The 19,492-nt window shown below is 46.6% G+C and overlaps 1 protein-coding gene across 4 annotated transcripts in view; it reads right to left on the reverse strand.

Moving 5' to 3' along the window:
* Positions 1-19,492, reverse strand: part of LOC139829541 (uncharacterized) — a 292,141-nt gene that overhangs the window by 71,483 nt on the left and 201,166 nt on the right. For all 4 annotated transcript variants that reach the window (XR_011742056.1, XR_011742058.1, XR_011742057.1 and 1 more), the window contains 2 exons: positions 5,285-5,492; positions 1,284-1,433 (listed from right to left, as the gene is read on the reverse strand). The gene's annotated coding sequence lies outside the window, so the exon portion shown is untranslated. The remainder of the gene's footprint in view (positions 1-1,283; positions 1,434-5,284; positions 5,493-19,492) is intronic.

Consider the following 19,492-nt stretch of genomic DNA (forward strand, 5'->3'; position numbering starts at 1 on the left):
GACGTCCAATCAGTCCATAATAATAAGATGAGAATCTGCAGCTTCGGGAACTGTAGCACATACAGTTGCTGAGGTTACGAGTCCTTATGCTTCAGACTATGAAATGATGGAGGTCAGGAAGCAATTTTCTTGCATATATTGCTGACAGGCTATAGACATTGCAGGAATTTCTGCATATTTTTTGAAACATCAGTTATAAGTCACTGTCAACAAGAAGATCCCAGACAAGGTAGATATTACTTTTTATATAATTGAATTTCAAAAGAAGAGCCTTCTCCAGCTCTCGCTGTCACAAAAGTCCCACCAGAGGCCAAAAACCTACAAAAAGCCCAGATTGCTGAACTAAGTAGATGCTTACAGAGCAGCTGACCTGTTTTCTGCCAAGCAGAGCTCAGAAACGGGAGGTACACGAACAACTTTAGCTTTCTAAGTTCAAGGTTACACACGCTCCCGTCTCCTTCAGGGAATTACATCACTCAGATGGCTTCGCGATACGAAGCTTTAAAATCCAGCCGAGCCCATGGCTCTCCATGGGCTGCAGCAAAGGCAAACCGTAAAAGTACTGAACATGGTGTAAATGAGGAGCAGGTTCCTGCAGCCCAGAGTGCCCGGCAGCAAACGGTCCCTGCAGGCCCTGCACAGCCCCTCCGGCGGCGCCAGCTTCGGGAAATGGGATCTTGGCATCCCCGCATCCCTGCATCTCTGCATCCCTGCATGCCTGCATCCCTGCATCCATGTATCCCTACTTCCCTGCACGCCTGCATCCCCACATATCAGCATCCCCGCATCCCTGCATCTCTGCATCCCTGCGTCCCTGCATCCCTGCATCCCTACATCCCTGCATCCCTACGTCTCTGCATCCCTGCATCCCTACGTCTCTGCATACCTGCATCCCCACATCTCTGCATCCCCACATCCCTACATCTCTCCATCTCTGCATCCCCACATCTCTGCATCTCTGCATCCCCACATCTCTGCATCCCGCATCCTTGTATCCCCACATCCCCGCATCCCTACGTCTCTGCATCCCCACATCTCTGCATCCCCACATCCCTGCATCCCCTACCCGTACATCCCTGCATCCCCACATCCCTGCATCTCCACATCCCTACACCCCTGCATCCCCACATTCCTGCATTCTTGCATCCCCGTATCCCCATATCCCTACATCCCTGCATCTCTGCATCCCCACATCCCTGCATCCCCACATCCCTACGTCCCCACACCACTATATCTCCACATCCCCATCCCCGCCCAGCTCCGCGGCAGCAGGTGGCACTCACCCCTGGGAACAGCCGCCTTCCTCGCCGTGGTACAAGGTTGTCCACATGTGTCTGTGACCCTCAGCGCTTCTGTCATGAGGATCTGCTGGGCTCCATTGGTCCCTGCCACGGGCAGCCCCTGGGCAAAGGCTGAAGACGACCTACGACCAGCTGGGAAGGAAAACGCTGGGGTTTATACCTGTGAGCGTGGCTGTTTCTTTTTGAACAATATAAACTGTATCACTAGAGTGGAAAAAAACATTATATTCTTACTTTATACCAGCATTGCCTACTTGTGTTATTATCTGGGAATAATTTATAGCCGTACTTCCAGTGATGCGCTGGGACAGTGTGTGCCTGTGTCCTGCCAGCACCCACCCAGAGCAGAAACCCCGACCCACCCTTCACAGTCCTCATGGAAATGGGCATTCAAATTGCACCACCAAGAACGGGGATACGTTTTTGCAAGAAAAAGAATAACGGTTTGTAAAAATAAATCTCCCTCCAAAGTGAAGTGAGTCATTCAGAGCAGCCTCTCCAACATGACAAACAGCTCCTACAGCAAAACAAAGAGTAGATCACTCAGTCTCATTACCAAGACCGAATGTACTCTGCGAGCACTAAGAGGCACTTATGATTTATGCCTGTAAAAATCAATTGCGTTTTATTGATTACCAAGATTAAGAAAAGAGAAGAAAGTTTGGTTAAACTTGAGGAACGGTTATATTTTCAGGTCTGGAATACTGACAGCTCCCACGCTGCCAGGCAAACTGATCACAAGTGTGGGCAAGGGGTTTATATGCAGAGCTGAATGTTTCATATGGCAATAACAAAGGAGTTAACTTTATCTTTGCACCCACTAAATTCCTGTCAAATAAATCACAAAGTCAAAAGCAAGGTCATTTATGATAACAAGATGGCAGAAATTCACCCAGCTGCGTAGAGAGAGGAAAAAAAGGAGGAAAAAAAAGAGATTTTGGCAGTTTTGGTTTGCGTTTATAGTATTTAAGCACTTAGAAGCCTGATTCATAATTGGTGCCAGATGCTCTCAATACACATAGAAAAAGACAGTCTTTGTTCTGATAAATTCATACTCTAAAAAAAGCCAGATAGTCCAAAGCTGCACAAGGGAGAAGGATGGCTTCCCTGTTTGATGGAGGTGACGGTGCAGGGGGTCCCGAGGCCATGGGGACCGGTTGGGGACATGTGTGGCCAGGGTGTGCAGAGCGAGCCAGGAGCCCCCGCGGTCCCCTTGCATTCATTTTGCTCCAAGGTGGCTGCTTGCCTGTTAGTTGTTAATGTAGAAAGTTTACTATCGTACAACAGACGTCTCAATGATCGGCCCCCGCTATCTAAATTAAATCTCGCTGCTATAAAATTCCGGGTTTCTCACACAATTTCTGCTCCTGAAGATGGCTTCTAATGTGGAGCAGAGTCCCACGAACAGTATGAACTACAAGGTCACAGCATTCAGCGAGCAAAAAAACCCCAGCAAAACAGGAGATTAAGTATTAATTTCAGGGCAAAGCTCCATTTATTTGAGATTACTTTATGCTGTATGTATGTAATACCATGTTTCAGTAATTAAAGGCAGGATGATTTATACAGCTGCAAGATGTAGAGGAGATGTTGTTACTGGGCTGGGTACAGTTGGCTCCAGCAAACCAAACTCAATTGGAGCCGTTTGTCCCAGGGAGATGCTTTTTTGGCTCGGCCCGGTGTCCTGGCCAAATTCCAGTGCAGACGATCTCCCTGCCCATCTCACTTCCAGCTGACACATCCGCGGGGCTGGGGACATGTCACTCTGTGCTGACCCGAGTGTGGCATCGCTCTGCGCTGCCAAGGATCGGGGACAGCTACAGCCCGAGGTGGCTGCAACCCCGGCAGCAGAGGCTGTTCAGCAGGGTGACGAACAGTAAACCCGCACGAAATGCACGCTGACCTCTGCAAGGCAAGCAGAGGAAAGCAGAACTGCCCATCTCCAGCCACCTCTGATATTTCCCCCTTTTCACCATGATGCTTTTGTCTTTGGGGGCTCCTCGGTACCCACCGAACGCCTGGACCTCAGGGGCAAAGAGCTCTGGGCACAATCCAGCACATTCTTCTGACTTGTGATGCGCCACAGGCAGCTGGACCAGGAGCTGGAGCATCCAAGGCATGGTTGGAAAAGAGGATTATGTTGGGGATCACAGAAGAGGTCAATGGAACATCGCAACACAAACCTCTGATTCAGCCCCCATGGATCCTCATGTCTGTGATTATGTGTAGCATTTTCTTTCATCTGTTTTATTTTTAAGGAGCTGTGCATCGCGCCACCATGAAGAATATTGTTTGTGACCCTTCGGCTGGCAGATCCCAGCCCAGCGGATCCCTGTGGGGACAAACAGCTGCTGCCACCCACCCTGATGCATCTCACCGATGGGTGAAACAACTCCCTGGTGCGCCCTGTGCGAGGCACAGAGGGGACTTCGTGACAAGGCATTTCGGAGAAATTACTGAATATTGCACGTATACAAGGGCTGTTAAAATTGAAAACAAATCGCAAACAACGTTTTCGCGTTTGTGCGTTTTGCAAGTTCAGAAGCAGTCAATTCTATTTGCATAACATATTGGACATTTTCCACATCACGTTTTGCATACAAAGTGCTTCTCGGTATAATATCATGAACATAATAGCCATTCAAGTGGTGCGGATACTTACGTAAAGCTCACTGAAAAAGTAACAGATACACAGCGTGATGAACTGAGCTCAGGCTACTCAGCAGTGAGTAAATTATCCAACAGAGAAATGACTCATTCATTTGGAACCAAAATGCTAATACATCACTTATTTAATCAGATGTGCCATCTACTGACCCAGGTACATCAACTAATGATTCCGGTGGACCCCCCCAGTGGGAGAGGGGAATCACCTGCTGGAAATGCTGGCTGTACGAGGCCAAGGTGTTCAGCTCTTCTACTTGTTATGGCGATCACAACCTCTTTTATTACCAAAGCTAAAAGCAAGACTTTAAATGCTGGTGGCATATTGCTATGTCTAGGAGGAATACACAAAGATATGATAACGGAATTAAGGAAGATTGCCAGGACATAAGGCAACCTCGAAATACTGAAACACATTTCCCTAGAGTGCGTGTTGTTCCGAGGCTGTGGGGCAACCTGTATTTTTCTATTTAAAAACTTTAAATGGTGATTATTAAGTGAAGACACTGGCTGCTGAGGCTGCCATGCTGATTCCGCTTTTCCCGTTAGCTTTTGACCTCAGAAATACTCAATTTTGGTGCATGAGGCTTACGTACGAGTTTACACAGTGCCTTATGGAGACACAAGCTTGAACTGAATTAATTCCCTGCAGGTTGGGTGCTTTCTCTAACACATCACTATTTTAAATAGTACTTCTTTTCCACGTTTCTCATAACTTGATAAAACTGCTGTACAGTCTGAATGTCTCTTTTAACTTACCAAAGCAACTTGATACCAAATGTCCCATTTGGCTTAGGTTCAAAGAGCTACCTTGTCAATGTGTCTGGCTTGGGAGCAGGAGCGATACACACGGGTGGAAAATGTACAGAGATATTTTTTCATCTCTCTTTCATTTACTTAGCTGTTCCACATCTCAGCATTCAAGTTGATTAACATCACCTGCTGAAGTTAATTAAAGTATATAGGATGAAATAAGACTAATATGTTTGAGTCCTATCAATCACAGAAGCCGGTGAGTCAATATTTGAAATGAATATATCACAGAGGGGAAAATGCTCAACATAGATCCGAAATCAAAGGAGAAGAGAGGGATTGCATGGTACAGGGTACTTTGATAAGTGTGTCTGGGTGATAACAGGAGCGCATCGCTGCAGATGTCCTGGTCCAAGGGGTTGATAAACGTGGCCTGCGCTCAGGCTCATTTGAAAGCCTTGTGGTGCATTTTTCAGATATCACAGACTGGTCACAAAGCTGCAGCTAAGCCTGGAACTTGGAGAGCCAAGGGCATCTGGGGGAATCAAGCCTTTCAAATGTCTCACCTGGTGATACTTCCCAAGGAATAGCCAATTCGTCACCTCTCTCAGCATCTGGCATCTCCCCGCATGCCAAAGCTCGCACCAAAAGCCGTCCCGCGGTTCCCAGCACAGGGAAAAGCTCAGGGAGCGGTGGCACTGGGTTATCCCGAACCAAACCCAGCTCTTCTCTTCCTCTCCTCAGGCTCACTGCACATTGACTGACCGTGAAAACCTGTAAGAAAGAAGATCAGCGAGACTGTAGAGAAGGGATCAATCCTGGCATGGGTTTGAGATGTTCTCCTCACTCATCTTCTGAGTTCAGCACCTTTACAACTACTGGGAGGGACGTGGAGCTTAGGAGAGGGTTTTGCAGGTGCAGTGACATGGTTTAACCAGCCCAAGTTTTGTGTATATCGCTGTCTTGTGTACATGTCTGAGTTACAGAGCTCTTTCTGCATAAAATATTTAAATACAATTTTATCAGCCGTTCAAATCATTAGCTACAAAGATCCAGACTTAACGTACAGCGAGGACACCGCACATTAATATTTATCACGCTTGATTTGTTTAAGGAAATACATAGAGCTTTTTGGCGCAGGCAATTTCTATGGAATCAAACTGTGAAAGACATTAATCACTGTCAATGATGTGTGTAGGGTACGCAGAGCCTATGGAAATGAAAGGATAAATAAATACACATTGTGTAAGGCTTTAAAAACCGGAGAGCGCTGTTGGGTAGGGATCAGAATTAGGTGGCTGTGGTGGGGAACCTGCTCTGGTGATGCTGCTGATGGATGCAGGACAGCGCGACACGTGGGGACGGTCCCTTCGGGACACGGACACCGGGGCGCTTGTCACCCACTGGTAGACACTGATGGAGCCCAGGTGTCCCCAGAAAAGGGGGACAAACACAGGCGGATTCACTGAGGTCAGGGGAGACGAGCTGTGTTCACCCTGAGTGCGCGGAGGACGATAAATGAAGTTATAACGTCCATTTGCAAACTGAGATGAATTGAACATCACGCGATTAGGCTCGCTGCCGCTTCGGTACCCAGAACAGAGCGTGATTTGAGTGGCTTTGTGCTGCAATAATGATAATCTGCTCAGGAGTCTGCCCAGCCTTCAAAGCAGAAAATGTCACCCTAATCCAAATGACCCATCAGCACCAGGTAAATACCTTCAGGTGTTTCCAGTGATTTGCCAGGAAGAAGAGAAAGGGAGGTCATCTACACTGGTTAAGGGCTGGGGGCTCAGGTCAGTTCACAGGTAATTAGCTCCTCTGTGCCTGTGAATGAATTTATGTCCATTATTTTTCTTTCACAGGAAATTACCAAAAGATGCCCGGCCCAGCTGTCACACCTGTGACCGTCACCGCTGCTGCCATTTTTGGCAAAACAGACAGAATATGCCACTGGGGGTGTGAACCAGACCCTCAGCACCAGGAGGGGCCTAAGCTGGTGCCTTTGCTAACAAGTGGTTTTTTAAGCGAACTCTCTGCAATGCAGTGATTTTGGTGCATTTGCAACTGCAAATAAAGCTCTGTCCGTGCAGAATGACCATCGAAATATTATGTTGTCTCCACAGCAATTTTCTAAGGGGTTAAGGAGGAATTAGAGACACTTTCATCCTTCCCTCAACATCTTTTTATTGCAGTTTAAATGAGAGCGGGCTATTACGAAATAGAAAGGTTTCAAGATGTCTATGTTCACAGGGGAACTAAGGTTTAAAAAGAAAAAAAATGTTAATAAAGCAATTTTAAAATTTAATCGGAGAGTTTATTTCCTCCTTTGCTGCTTTTTCTCCCCCAGGGAAAGATTTCGTTCTTGCCCTGCAAAGGATTTAGTACGAAACCCTTTATTTTTCTGAAGCCAGCAAGAGACAGTCAGAAGTGAGAAGGGGTCAAAGAAATGATGGCTGCTGGCCTCTTTTGTTCTGAGCCGGTGGCTTAGGAGGGAATAGATAATAAACAGATGAGGGACCTCCACACTCTGAGCCCGACTTTGCTCTAAGGTTCAGATTAATTTGGATAAAAATAATTTTCACTCTGTGTTCAGCTTCTAACACTTCCCGAGCTCACGGAAATAAATGGAAATGAAAAGCCCAAGTAAGGTGAGAAAGGCTCTTTCTGCACATGTTGGGGATGACCCCAGAAGGAAGTTTTGGAAATGTTGTCAAAACCACGGAGAAGGTGAGATTTCTGGCCTGACGGTCAGTTCCAGGTGAGGTTCTGATGAACAACTCAGTCTTCAGTTTGGTCTTTAGGGAGCAGTGTAGGGGAAAGGGACCGGGGGGTCCTGGGCACAGCAGGGTGACCATGAGCCAGCACTGGGCCCTTGTGGCCAGGAAGGCCAATGGTACCTGGGGTGGGTTAGAAGGGGGTGGTCAGTAGGTCAGAGAGGTTCTCCTGCCCCTCTGCTCTGCCCTGGGGAGACCACCCCTGGAATATTGTGTCCAGTTGTGGCCCCTCAGTTCCAGAAGGACAGGGAACTGCTGCAGAGAGTCCAGCGCAGCCACCAAGATGCTGAAGGGAGTGGAGCATCTCCCGTGTGAGGAAAGGCTGAGGGAGCTGGGGCTCTGGAGCTGGAGAAGAGGAGACTGAGCGGGGACTCATTCATGTTTACAGATATATAAAGGGGCAGTGTCAGGAGGATGGAGCCAGGCTCTTCTGGGTGACAACCAGTGAGAGGACAAGGGGCAATGGGTGCAAACTGGAACACAGGAGGTTCCACTTAAGGTTGAGAAGAAACTTGTTCCTGGTGAGGGTGTCAGAGCCTGGCCCAGGCTGCCCAGGGAGGTTGCGGAGTCTCCTTCTCTGCAGACATTCAAACCCGCCTGGACCCCTTCCTGTGGAACCTCAGCTGGGTGTTCCTGCTCCATGGGGGGATTGCACTGGATGAGCTTTACAGGGCCCTTCCAACCCCTCACATTCTGGGATTCTGTGATTCTTTTGAGACCCAGCCTGCAAACTCCGAGTCCATTGCAATAACACCATTGCTGAACGTTGCAAAGTTTCTCCTGCTCTTAAGATTTAAGATGCTGATTTTCCCCCACGCTTGCCCAGCTGGGGTCAGGCATGCAAGTCACAGCAATAACCACGCAGGGAGATAATTCCTGTGACTAAACTAACGCGATCTGTCAGCGCTGGGCTGAGAAAAGTCTCCTGTCAGAGTCATCGATTCATGTTGCTCCATCCATGTGTCCCCACGATACTGATGCTCCGGCAGCTCTGGACCAGCTTTTTGGTGGCAGCACCTCCCTGTGACACTGATTTGTGTGTTTTAAGAGAATGGGAAACTGCTGCCAGACTGCGGCACGGTCCTGCCGGCGAGCAACCTTATTTTATGGCTTTAGGGCATTTGCTTCTGCTGCCCTACACCCTGTCTGTAAATCATATTCAGAGAAAAATTGATACTGGTTTTATGCAGGAACTCATAAATTACTAGAGCCTGTATTTTAGATATATTCCTCCATTTTTCTACAAAGCTTTCAAGAGATGGATTAATTAATCAAATTAAATAAAGCTCTCACCGACTTTCATGATAGTCATGAGCACTGTGCGACTTTGGAAGTGAGATTTGGTATGAATGTAAATGAAAAACTACTGTAACACTTCATGTGCTGTTTCTACTGACATATTTACGTAGCTTTTGAATAATGTTGACAGAAAGACAGGAACCGGACACCGCGATGGGAGCAGCTGCTCCTCGCCCGCGGCCAAGCACGGAACCGCTGCAACATCTGGAGGGTTATGAAACATGAAACAGCCCTAATCTGGAACCAACACCATTGCTACGGGGTGTCGGTTTTTAAGGAAACAGAGTGGACTTGGCCTTTGTAGGAAAAAACCCCCACAAACCTGAAAACAGACATTAGGTGATGCAAAATTCAATCGACTTGTTGTGTATCGACCTTGACTTTAAGGTGACCAGATCCAATTAATGATCGTTAATGTGGCTACAGGCAGCCTGGAGTGACCTTCTCAAGAACCACGTGAACCTGGAGATAAGCAAAATAAGATGCAGGGTTGCAGTCATTTAGCCAAGCAGCGCAGAAAACTGCTGCCAAAATCTGCGTTACAGAGCAAAAGCTGTTTGGGAGACCCTGGAAATATGTTTCTGAATAGTAGGTAAACCAGGAGGATGTTTCAGGAGTTTAAATGACTCTCGCTAACTCCTTAAATAGGGAAGTGTGTCTGGAGTCTTAATAACGTGCCCAGAGGGGCAGGAAGAAGCAAGATTTAAGGAAACCTGAATCAAATCTGACTTTCATTTCAACTTGCATATGATCAGGGAGGAGGGGATGCTCTGCAGTTCAGGTATGAGAAAGGTGGTAAAAAAATAAATCTCAAGTGCCCTAAAAACTCAATTTTTAAAGCAATGCTGTCTTAGGGAAGATAAAATCCATTTGGCTCCCATGGAGATTTGGACTTTGTAAGGACCTGATGATCTTTTGAAGGTTTGGGGTTGGATTCACCGGGGTGCAAAGCGACGCCAAGGGAGGTTAATGGGAGCTTTGCGGTGTTCGGACCTGGAGCAGTGTAAAACAGGGACGATGAAAGGAATTTACTTCAAGCCTTTAAATCAAGCCAGGCCAGGATTGCCTCTTAAATATCTGCTTTAGTTCAAGCCATGAGACGCAAGCTTGATTCACAAACAACCGGCTGAAACCCTATAGCCCGTGCTAGCCGGGGGAAGGCTAATTGATCATAATGATCCCTTAAGAGGTGGAAATCTAAGAGTGGGTAACTATCAATCTGGTTCCTAATGGAAAGGTGTGCGTGCCATTAAAACACCCATTGTGCGAGCCACTTTGCTCCCGGTCTGAGTGGTTATGTTATACTAATCACCGCAGCAAATAAAAACCCCGGGTGGTAATTTCCAGAGCCGGGTAAAGGTGTTCGGGGAAAATGAGCACTCTGCTGGCCCACTTCAGGTTTTTTCTTTCTTTTTGTCTTGTTGAAGACCGGAGGTTTTTACAGAACAAGCTTTCCCCTTCGAAAATGTAAAGAAAAAGCCACATCCCTCCAGCTGTTGAGTTAAACAGAGTGTTATTCAAATTACGTAGGGGAAAAAAATGTCATAACATAATGAGAATCAAATGCTGGCTTCAGGCGCCTTCATATTTGAAGACTTTAAAAACAACAATAGCAACAAAACAGTTCAATCTTTTATCAGTAGAAAATGGTCATTTAAATAAACATTAACTAAGCTGGGGAACATTGATGTTGTGGTAGCAATTTGCTTCTGATAGACAAGATACTTAAAGTCTTATTCTTTTTAATAGGTGGGACTTTTAGAGAAACAGTTGGTGTATTAAAGCAATAACTGCTCCTTTCCCTTGCTGTTTTGCTCCGATCGTGCCAGGGTCTGGAGCGGGACCTTCCCCGGGAAAGGGGAACGGGCACCTCGTTGGGTGCTGGAGATGGAGACAGCCGGTCAAAGCATTCCATTATCTCATTGGGTCAGTGTTTCTAGGTAGGGAATCAACACCTACTTTTGGTTTTGCAGAGAGCGGTGTGAAAACACAGTGGATTACGGCCACAGGATGCGGCCGGGGGGCCCCAGGCGCACCCGGAGGACCGGAGGCTGAAAGCCGAGCACAGAGCATCCCGCATCCCACCGAGCATCCCTCAAAACGGGTCCAAAGGCAGGACCTGTGGTGCGGTGGGGGAACGCACACACGCTGCATGATTCCTGCTGTCAGGCCAACTATGTTTTTTGTCTCTGAAATCACGAACAGCAAGCGAAGGCGGACACCAAACGCATGGGAACGGCAGCTGACAGTGGGACTGAAAGCAACGCAGTTCTTGCAAACAAAGAACAGTCAAGATGGTTAAGCGGCCCCACAAGGAAGGAAAGACATTACTAATATCATTAATTTGATTTGCAGCAGCTACTTGAAGTCTAACCACAGGCAGGGAAGCCACTGAGTCAGCTCTGCGCTGCACAGAATCAAAAGGGAACCTCAGCACAAACATCTTACTCAAAAATCCCAAGGAAAGGCTTTTCACAGTACTTTGAGTGTTTAAACAAACCGCTCGCAGGCTATCGAGGGCTGAGTCTTCCTAACAAGCCCCAGCACAGAACCTCCAGCCACGACACACGCAGCTATCTCCGAAATCAAGTCCTGAATTTGAGGGAATATGCAACAGGAAAAGAACAAAAGGATCCTTTGATGTGTTCAACCACATGATGTTGAGCAAAAATGCAAATGCTCTCTCATGCTAGAGAACACTTATCAATATTAAGGCATACACGGAGGAGAAGAAAGAAGGAAGAACAAAATACAACACTTAACAAGAGGGTAATTTAGCCTGTTGGCAAGCACTTTAAGTCTGGTTCATGAAAAATTACTTGCACAATTGTTTTGCAGGGTTTCTGGGCTTTTATGCATAAATCATAGTATTGATTCAACGCAGGTATCAGACTTACTCAGGTGTACAACTGCATGTGGGCAGAGTTAAAGCAAGAAAGGATTTAAGTGTGGAAATTGGAGAGGAAAAAAACAGCCCCCCTGTTGCTCCTACAAGCTCGGCTGCGATTGTCAAACAGCTGGAACGCCGGTGGATTGTTAATTAAAACATGTTGGTGACCACCTTCTGCAGCTGTCTCGGGAGAACATCCAGCCTGCACGTAACTACCAAGCTCAATTGTATTTTAATCCACCCATTTTTTCCCCCTTTGAGGCTGCATTTTCTCTTTTTTTAATAGAGAGAAGACAAAAAGAGAGGGCTCTGGAAGCCCAGGGATGGCCGAGTGAAAGAGAGGAAAAAAACTCAATTAAATGTTACAAATTACAACAAATATTGCAGTCAGGGTGAGGAAGTGGAGGGAGAGAAGTGTCAGGAATAACCTGCGAGGGCTTGTTTCATGGTGTTCGTATTTGCTGGGCACATTTCCGCATCTTAAAATAGAGGGAAGGGTTCCTGGGGTGCTGCCATATGCAGAGCGGTGGTCACGGAGCAGGGTCAGCGAGGATGCTGCGCACTCAGAACATGGGAAAACAACAAGGGAAAGCCTTGGAAATTAAACTAGACACAAAGAACCTGTATCACTTGCACAGACATGCACTAATTTAATCGCTTTCTATCCTGATTCATCCCTCAATATATTCCGCACAAGCACATTGTATTTGGTATTTGAAGACGTTCAGCTGGCCAGAGCTCATGGTGTGGTAAACTCTTTGTCCCTCTGTCCAATAAAATGGAGATGTAAAACGAAGCCTAAGGAAGTTCAGGATGAACCCATACACTGTTAAAACTTGGAGCTTCCCAGCCGTTTTGCTTGTACCACAGAGGAACGTGGATAACACAGCGCTAATCGCCCTCTCCGATGAGGACTTATTTCCAATCTGATTCCACCCATCTTGTTGCCGCTACTATCGTTATTTACTCATAATAACAACAACCAAAGGCAATAATGTGGTCACACCAAGGAGCCGCACATCGCTCCTCTGTGCAGACGCCCCAGGTTACCCCCGTGTCCAGTTATTCCCATTCCAGTCTGTTTTTCCCACCACCCTCCCCTTCACCAGACACAAAACTTGGGGAGTTTTCTCAAGTCAACTAAAGCCGCAGAGCAAACGTGTTCAAATCATTGTGTCAAACCCCAGCCCCTGGTTCCTTCTCTCCAAACCCGACTTGTGCTGATCATGATCAGCTGCTCGGATGGGAGAAGATCGGGTTTTATGCAAGAAGCTTTAAACCCATCATCCAGCTCTTGTTTTAAGTACGTCTCTTGCACTAAAATCTTAATAAATATTAATTAAACGTTCGGGCCATCCTAACTTGATTTGATCCATTTGCTTCTTTCCAATTAAATAAAAAGTGGGGTAGAGTAAGGGAATTATTTGTATTATTATTATTAGAATAAAAAATAGCTATCTGTGCCAGCGTCTTAAATCAAATTAATCATTTTCTTCCTGTTCCAAGGTTAGAGTGACATTAAGTTTCACTCATACCTGGCCATATTTAATGTGTTTTTCCAGTGGCTGCAGCAGGGTGGAGGTTGAAACAGCCCGTGATACAGCGCTGACACCAACTTCCATCCTCCCTGCAAGAAAACCGGGTGTTTACTCAGTACCTGTGATAAAGGGCTCGCTGAGCGATCCAGAAATGTTAATCCACCCCGTGCAGGTGAGTGTTGTTGTCCTTATTTCACAAATGCACATGTTAATTGCCTCCACGCCATAAAAACCACGCGCATGCTTTAAGCAATGTATGTTTTTACTCCTGCTGCTCCAAGGACTGCGTAGAGAAGTGTAAATTCCTATATGCTACGTTAATAAAATAAGAAATACCTCCTGGTCACCAGTTCTTTCCCAGCACATACAATATTGTTCACTCTGCTGCTGTGGTCAGTCCCATATTAAATTACTCAAGACAGACAGAAATGTCCCCATTTCCCTTGGGAGGTTCTTTCGCAAGCTGCTGGGTCTGAGTGTGAGAATTTTCCCCTTTATATTCACCCTTTTCTTTTTCCATTCCTATTGTATGATCCGATTACACAGGGTTCCAGCTCCTGGCAAAATGCTCCTTCCCTCCTGGTTGGGTGCCTGAAGATGGATGGCGCAGAGCATCCCAGGATCAGCCTTAATCTGAACTAATCAAATGATGACAGCCCCTCTGAAAAGAGAAGTAATTACACAGTATAGATTGTATGTATCTCTTAGGAGATGAAGACTCGGATTTGATTATCTAAATTCTCCTTAATGCTTTATGATGAAGTTAAGGATGAATATTGCTTTGAAAGCGATTCAGCCAGAACTTCCCCTTCGAAAGAAAGGCCTGAAACATGGTACAAATGATCAAGAAATGGTCCGGATAAGGTTTCTGTTCACTAGTCCAAGACACAATGGGAGACACTGATTTGAGGTAGCTGGAAGTGCAGTAATATCCCATCGAACAGAAGAACCAAGGCTGAGCTGCCCAAACCGTCCTCTCAGGCAGCAGAAAAATGAATGAATAGAAATGAATCTCACTGTCCTGGTTTTGTTAAAAACAAGACCAGTTCTATTTTAGCGAATTTTCCTTTCAGCTAAGTACCTTCTAAGTAACTGCACTTCCTGAGTTCAGCTACGTTTCCTCGGACACTGCACTCCGAAGCTGATAAAGGTGACCAAGGGAATGCAGAAGAAGTGCCACGTTTGGATTTATTGCTATAACAACCAAGGATTCTGATAACGGGACATATTTGCAAGGAGGGGCAGACAGAACAGGTGACTAAAACCAAAAACTGAGTATCCCAGCCCATCCATGTCATTCACCCTATAGAAGTGGGAGATCACAAGTGTCTGGTTCTCTTCAACCATGGCCGGCATCTAAAGAGGACCCTGTATTTAGTACTGTTTCCATTCCTGATCTTTGCTAACAAAAGGGAGAAATAAACAATTGCAGTGAGTGACATCTTTGGTGGTCACCTCAGCTGGCAACCCGGGGAGAACCAAATCAAATCATCCCCAGATGGGTCTGAGAGCGGCTGATCAGACGGTCCCTCGGCTCTGCTCCCCCACATACAGACATTTAGGATATTCTGGGGAAACTGAAACACAGAACCACAGAATGTGAGGGGTTGGAAGGGACCTGGAAAGCTCATCCAGTGCAATCCCCCCATGGAGCAGGAACACCCAGCTGAGGTTCCACAGGAAGGTGTCCAGGCGGGTTTGAATGTCTGCAGAGAAGGAGACTCCACAACCTCCCTGGGCAGCCTGGGACAGGCTCTGCCACCCTCACCGGGAAGAAGGTGCTTCTCACATTTAAGTGGAACCTCCTGTGTTCCAGTTTGTACTCATTGCCCCTTGTCCTACCATTGGTTGTCACCCAGAAGAGCCTGGCTCCATCCTCCTGACACTCACCCTTTATATATCTGTAAACATGAATGAGTCCCCCCTCAGTCTCCTCTTGTCCAGCTCCAGAGCCCCAGCTCCCTCAGCCTTTCCTCACACGGGAGATGCTCCACTCCCTTCAGCATCTTGGTGGCTGCGCTGGACTCTCTGCAGCAGTTCCTTGTCCTTCTGGAACTGAGGGGCCACAACTGGACACAAGATTCCAGATGTGGTCTCCCCAGGGCAGAGCAGAGGGGCAGGAGAACCTCTCTCGACCTGAAGTTTTCACTGAGCGTTTTCTGGCCTCCAAGTGAACTGTAGGTTACTTTTCACAGCCCTTTTTCCAGGCCTTTCCTTTGAACTGGTCCCTGCCAACAGCCGAGCGCAGCCCCCGGAGCATCGCGGTTCCTGCGCTCCTGTTACAGAGGCATTTTTCATGCATTTATTTGATCCTGGGTCCAGCCCCCTGCACAACAGGCTTGTGGTGCCGAAGTCCAGCTGCTGAGCAGCCCCTGGCATGGAAAGGCTCGTTCAGACGGGAGGTCATCGCTAATAACACCCGCCGGAGCGCTGCCCTCCCCTCCTCGCCGTTACATCTTTAGCTGGCAGCTGGAAAGCAAGAGGTATATTTGGATCCTCTTTAAATATTGATCACAGCTTAAAACCAAAGTCTATCGATTTGCCTGCGAGTCTGTGCAGCCTCGATACTTTGCTGAATGTTTTCCTGGAGACGGGAGAAGGCTCCTTGAGTTATGATGTTAATAAGAGCAGCCCAGGAGGAGTCCCTGATGTTCAAACCGCAACTTCAGAGAGAACATTTTTCACTGGCAGGGGCCTCTGGACGCTCTGTGCTTCTTAATGTTTCTCTATCAGCTGTGTTGATGAGCCTTTAATATAAAAGCTTTGGAAAGGAGTTAATTGCAGCTCCCGCAGCTCTCGGGGACTCCTTCTGTTGTGATTTTAGGGCAAACAGCCATTTTAGAGCCACGCCGGTGTCGGGCTCTCCCATTCCCCATCTCTCGCACACAGTCCCTGCTCCAGCACTCTACTTAGACGTGTAATTAAGTACAAGTGCGTGAGTTTTGGCTTTGGCATCATCAGGGAGATATTTGCTGCCCTGAGGACAAGCAAGTGCTGGAGGGACACATTGAGATGTCCCCATCCCATTCTGCACATGGGTGGGAGAGCCCCGGTGCTCCTGGTTCTACTGAAATCACAACACGGAGGGAAGGAGATAAAAGCAAACCCCACAGGGTTTATATATACATACCTACATATGCTTGTGCATTAAACACTACTAATAAATAACGAAAAGAATCAGTTTTCCTCAATCACCACCCAGCATAACCTGAAAGCAAAATAAGGTTTTTTGATAGCAATACTAAACCAGGCAGCAGCCCGATGGTACCGGCCACCTCCCTTTCAGATGGAGTGCGCTACCTTGCTATTAAGAGTATCAAATACGTAGTGCTTTAGAGAAAAACACGAGATCCTCGTACGTCCCTCTGTTGTATTTAACAACTTGCATCGAACTCTGCAAGGGGGAGGATAAATCCTCCCTGTCCAACCCGCGTTTGGGCTGCCATGAAGCATGAGACTTGTTTAATCTGATTATTTAAGGGACAAATCTCTCCTGCACATCTGTGGCTGCTGAAGGTTCTCAAGGGAAGAGCCAAATTAAATTATGCCCTCAATGGTTTTATACACGGGAGACCAAACCGCAGCCGCAGCACAAGGGCGCAGATCTGAGGCTTCAGCCCAATGTGACACGGATTCACTGTTCTTAGAGCAAAGTGCTTGGGTTCTCCATCGCTCATTTCCCCATCTGCAAAACAGGAGTAACATCACCGACTTCCCTGCGAAATCCTGGGGATGGGCCCTGTGAAGGGCCGCACGCCCTTGAGCAAACCATCCTGTTACAGACTAGAGTATTTTGGGGGTATTTTAGGAGCTGACACTCAGCAGTGTCAGTGATTTGTGAGTTTCTGTATTTGCGATGCAGCATTTCCTCACCCCATCTGCAGGAGAGACTGAACTGCAAGGACAATCACATCCACTTCTGTTACCGATCCTAGGGCAGGATATTAGTTTTTGCAGAGAGAAACCGAGCCAAGGCTTCTCCTTTCTCATCAAATCCCATTTGTTTTGTTTCTCTTCCTAAAATAACTTAGGGCTATTTAACAGAAGTGAAACCTCCGATAACTCTTTAGCAATCGCTGCCAGTCTGCAAAGAGCATCTTTTTATGCAGAATTTTCTGTTTCACCCGCTACTGCTTTTTGAGGACGGGAAAAGCTTTTTCCTTTGTTTTGTTTTAATTCTAAGAGGTCACTAAAGTTGACAAATCCAAATCATTGCCAACACACAGTCATTCTCTTAAAAATAATAATGACATCATTGGCCATAATCACATCCATCTTCCATCCTTTTTTCGTTTGCCTGCAATAAGGAGGTTGCCAGTCAGAATTTTCCTTTTTGAAACAGGCTGTCTTAAACGAATTGTGAACACAATTCTCAAAAGCAGATTGAAAATTAATTGCAGCGCATCATTTTAATGCATGTTTTCAGCAACCAGCCTGCAGAGCTGGACCGTGTGGTCTCTATTTAGTTAAGATACTGCATACTCTGTGTATCGAGTATATTCCACTGCCTGATCTCGGGCAGGCTGTGCCTCAGCCCAGCACCCAGCACCCTGATTCTGCTCTGATACATTGAGAAAAGATCACCCCAACCAGACCTCCTCGCTGCTGCCTGTCTCAACACTCAAATATCCCCTTATTCCTGCTTTGGAGTTGACAAAAGCCTTATTTTCTCAAGGAAATGATATCAGGAGCTGCTGTGCTTCCAGTCTCCCATCCAGGCAAGGCTGGACCAGGTGAAGGTTTTGGTCCTTCCACCCTGGGATGCTCTATCAGGCACCCGCATCTCCAACACTCCCCAAACCCAAACGCATCTGGAAGAACAAGGTTTGCTAATATCTTCCCACTATGGACAGGCTGGAGATGACTTTGTAGGCCTTTCTGTTTCTCTGATAGTGTTCAAGTGCTATGGCTTCTGGCCCCTTTGGAATTTCCCTTATTAAAGTGAAAATGCATTTTAAGATGATCTGAAGTCCTGAACATCTGCTTTATTGGACTGGGTAGAAGTAGAGAAGCAGAAAATATGTACTAGGTTCAGCAGATACTGCTTGCTTACTCTCAGGAAAAGTTTATAATTAGTATTCTTTAAGGGTATTTCAGTATTTTCTGAAGCCTTGAGTTTGGAGAGCCTTACAGGGAGATATGGATAGACTTGAGAGCTGGGAAACCACCCACCTTATGAAATTTTACAAGAGCAAGTGCTGGATTCTTCGCCTGGGACAGGGTAATCCTGGTTTTACACACAAACTGGGGTACAAGAGACTGGAGAGCTGCCCTGCAGAAAGAGAGAGGGGTTGGCTTGATGGTAAAGCGAATGAGTCAAATGTGTGCCCTGGCAGCCAAAAGAGCCAAATATGTCCTGAGGTGCATCCAGCACAGCATTGCCATCTGGTCATGGCCCGTCCACCTGATTTAAGGACTTGTTCGCCTGAGTCAAACTCTTTTGTTTAATAACCGCTATTGACTTATCCTCCACGAATTTGCCCTGTACCTTTGGTCCGTACTCAGCGCTCTCCATTGACGGCGGCAGCAGCCGGTCCCATCCTGCACACGTAATTATGGACCGGCTGACAAACGACTCCTTGCTGCTTGTTTTATATCTGCTGCCGGAGAATTTCCCTGGGTGCTCTCTTGTTCTTGCCATGAAAGAAACATAAACCCAAGTGCAGTTCCTGTTGCTCTTCCAGAGACAGGCTGTTGCTATTCCGAGGACATATTTACTGCTCTGTCTTACGAAGTTTGCTGGGTTTCATGCTTTTATGAAATATATTCAGCCACACTTGCGATTATACTCCAATATGTTCCCAACATACCGCGAAACTGGAGATGGTGGCAGAAAAGGCTGATTTTTTAACATATCTTAAACATTTTTTTCTCCTTCATTAAAGCGGAATAATTGTCACAGCATAATGTAGCTTAATGTCAAAATGTAACGCAAGAGTCTATATCCCTTACCAAGATCATCACATTTTAAATCTATGGTTTGTGTTGTTTTTTCAGTATATGCAAGGCAGCTTGGGGAGTTATATTATCTTCTTCTTTTATTACCAAGTGGGGTGGTGGGACAGAGCCCTTCGGGACCCACCTTCAGAAGGACCTTCAGGAGCTGCCGAGCTCCCGGCACCGGCCGCCTGAACGCCCAGGATTAAATGACACCGAAGGGAATATCTGTTAAAAGGTGATTTTAGCTTTCTGTAAACGATGCCTTGCAAGCAGACCCATCCGAGAGCTGAGCAGCAGCATAAAACAACCACTCAGAAATAAATCTTTCCA

This window comes from Patagioenas fasciata, chromosome 21 (assembly GCF_037038585.1).
Source record: "Patagioenas fasciata isolate bPatFas1 chromosome 21, bPatFas1.hap1, whole genome shotgun sequence".
Lineage (NCBI taxonomy): Eukaryota > Metazoa > Chordata > Aves > Columbiformes > Columbidae > Patagioenas > Patagioenas fasciata.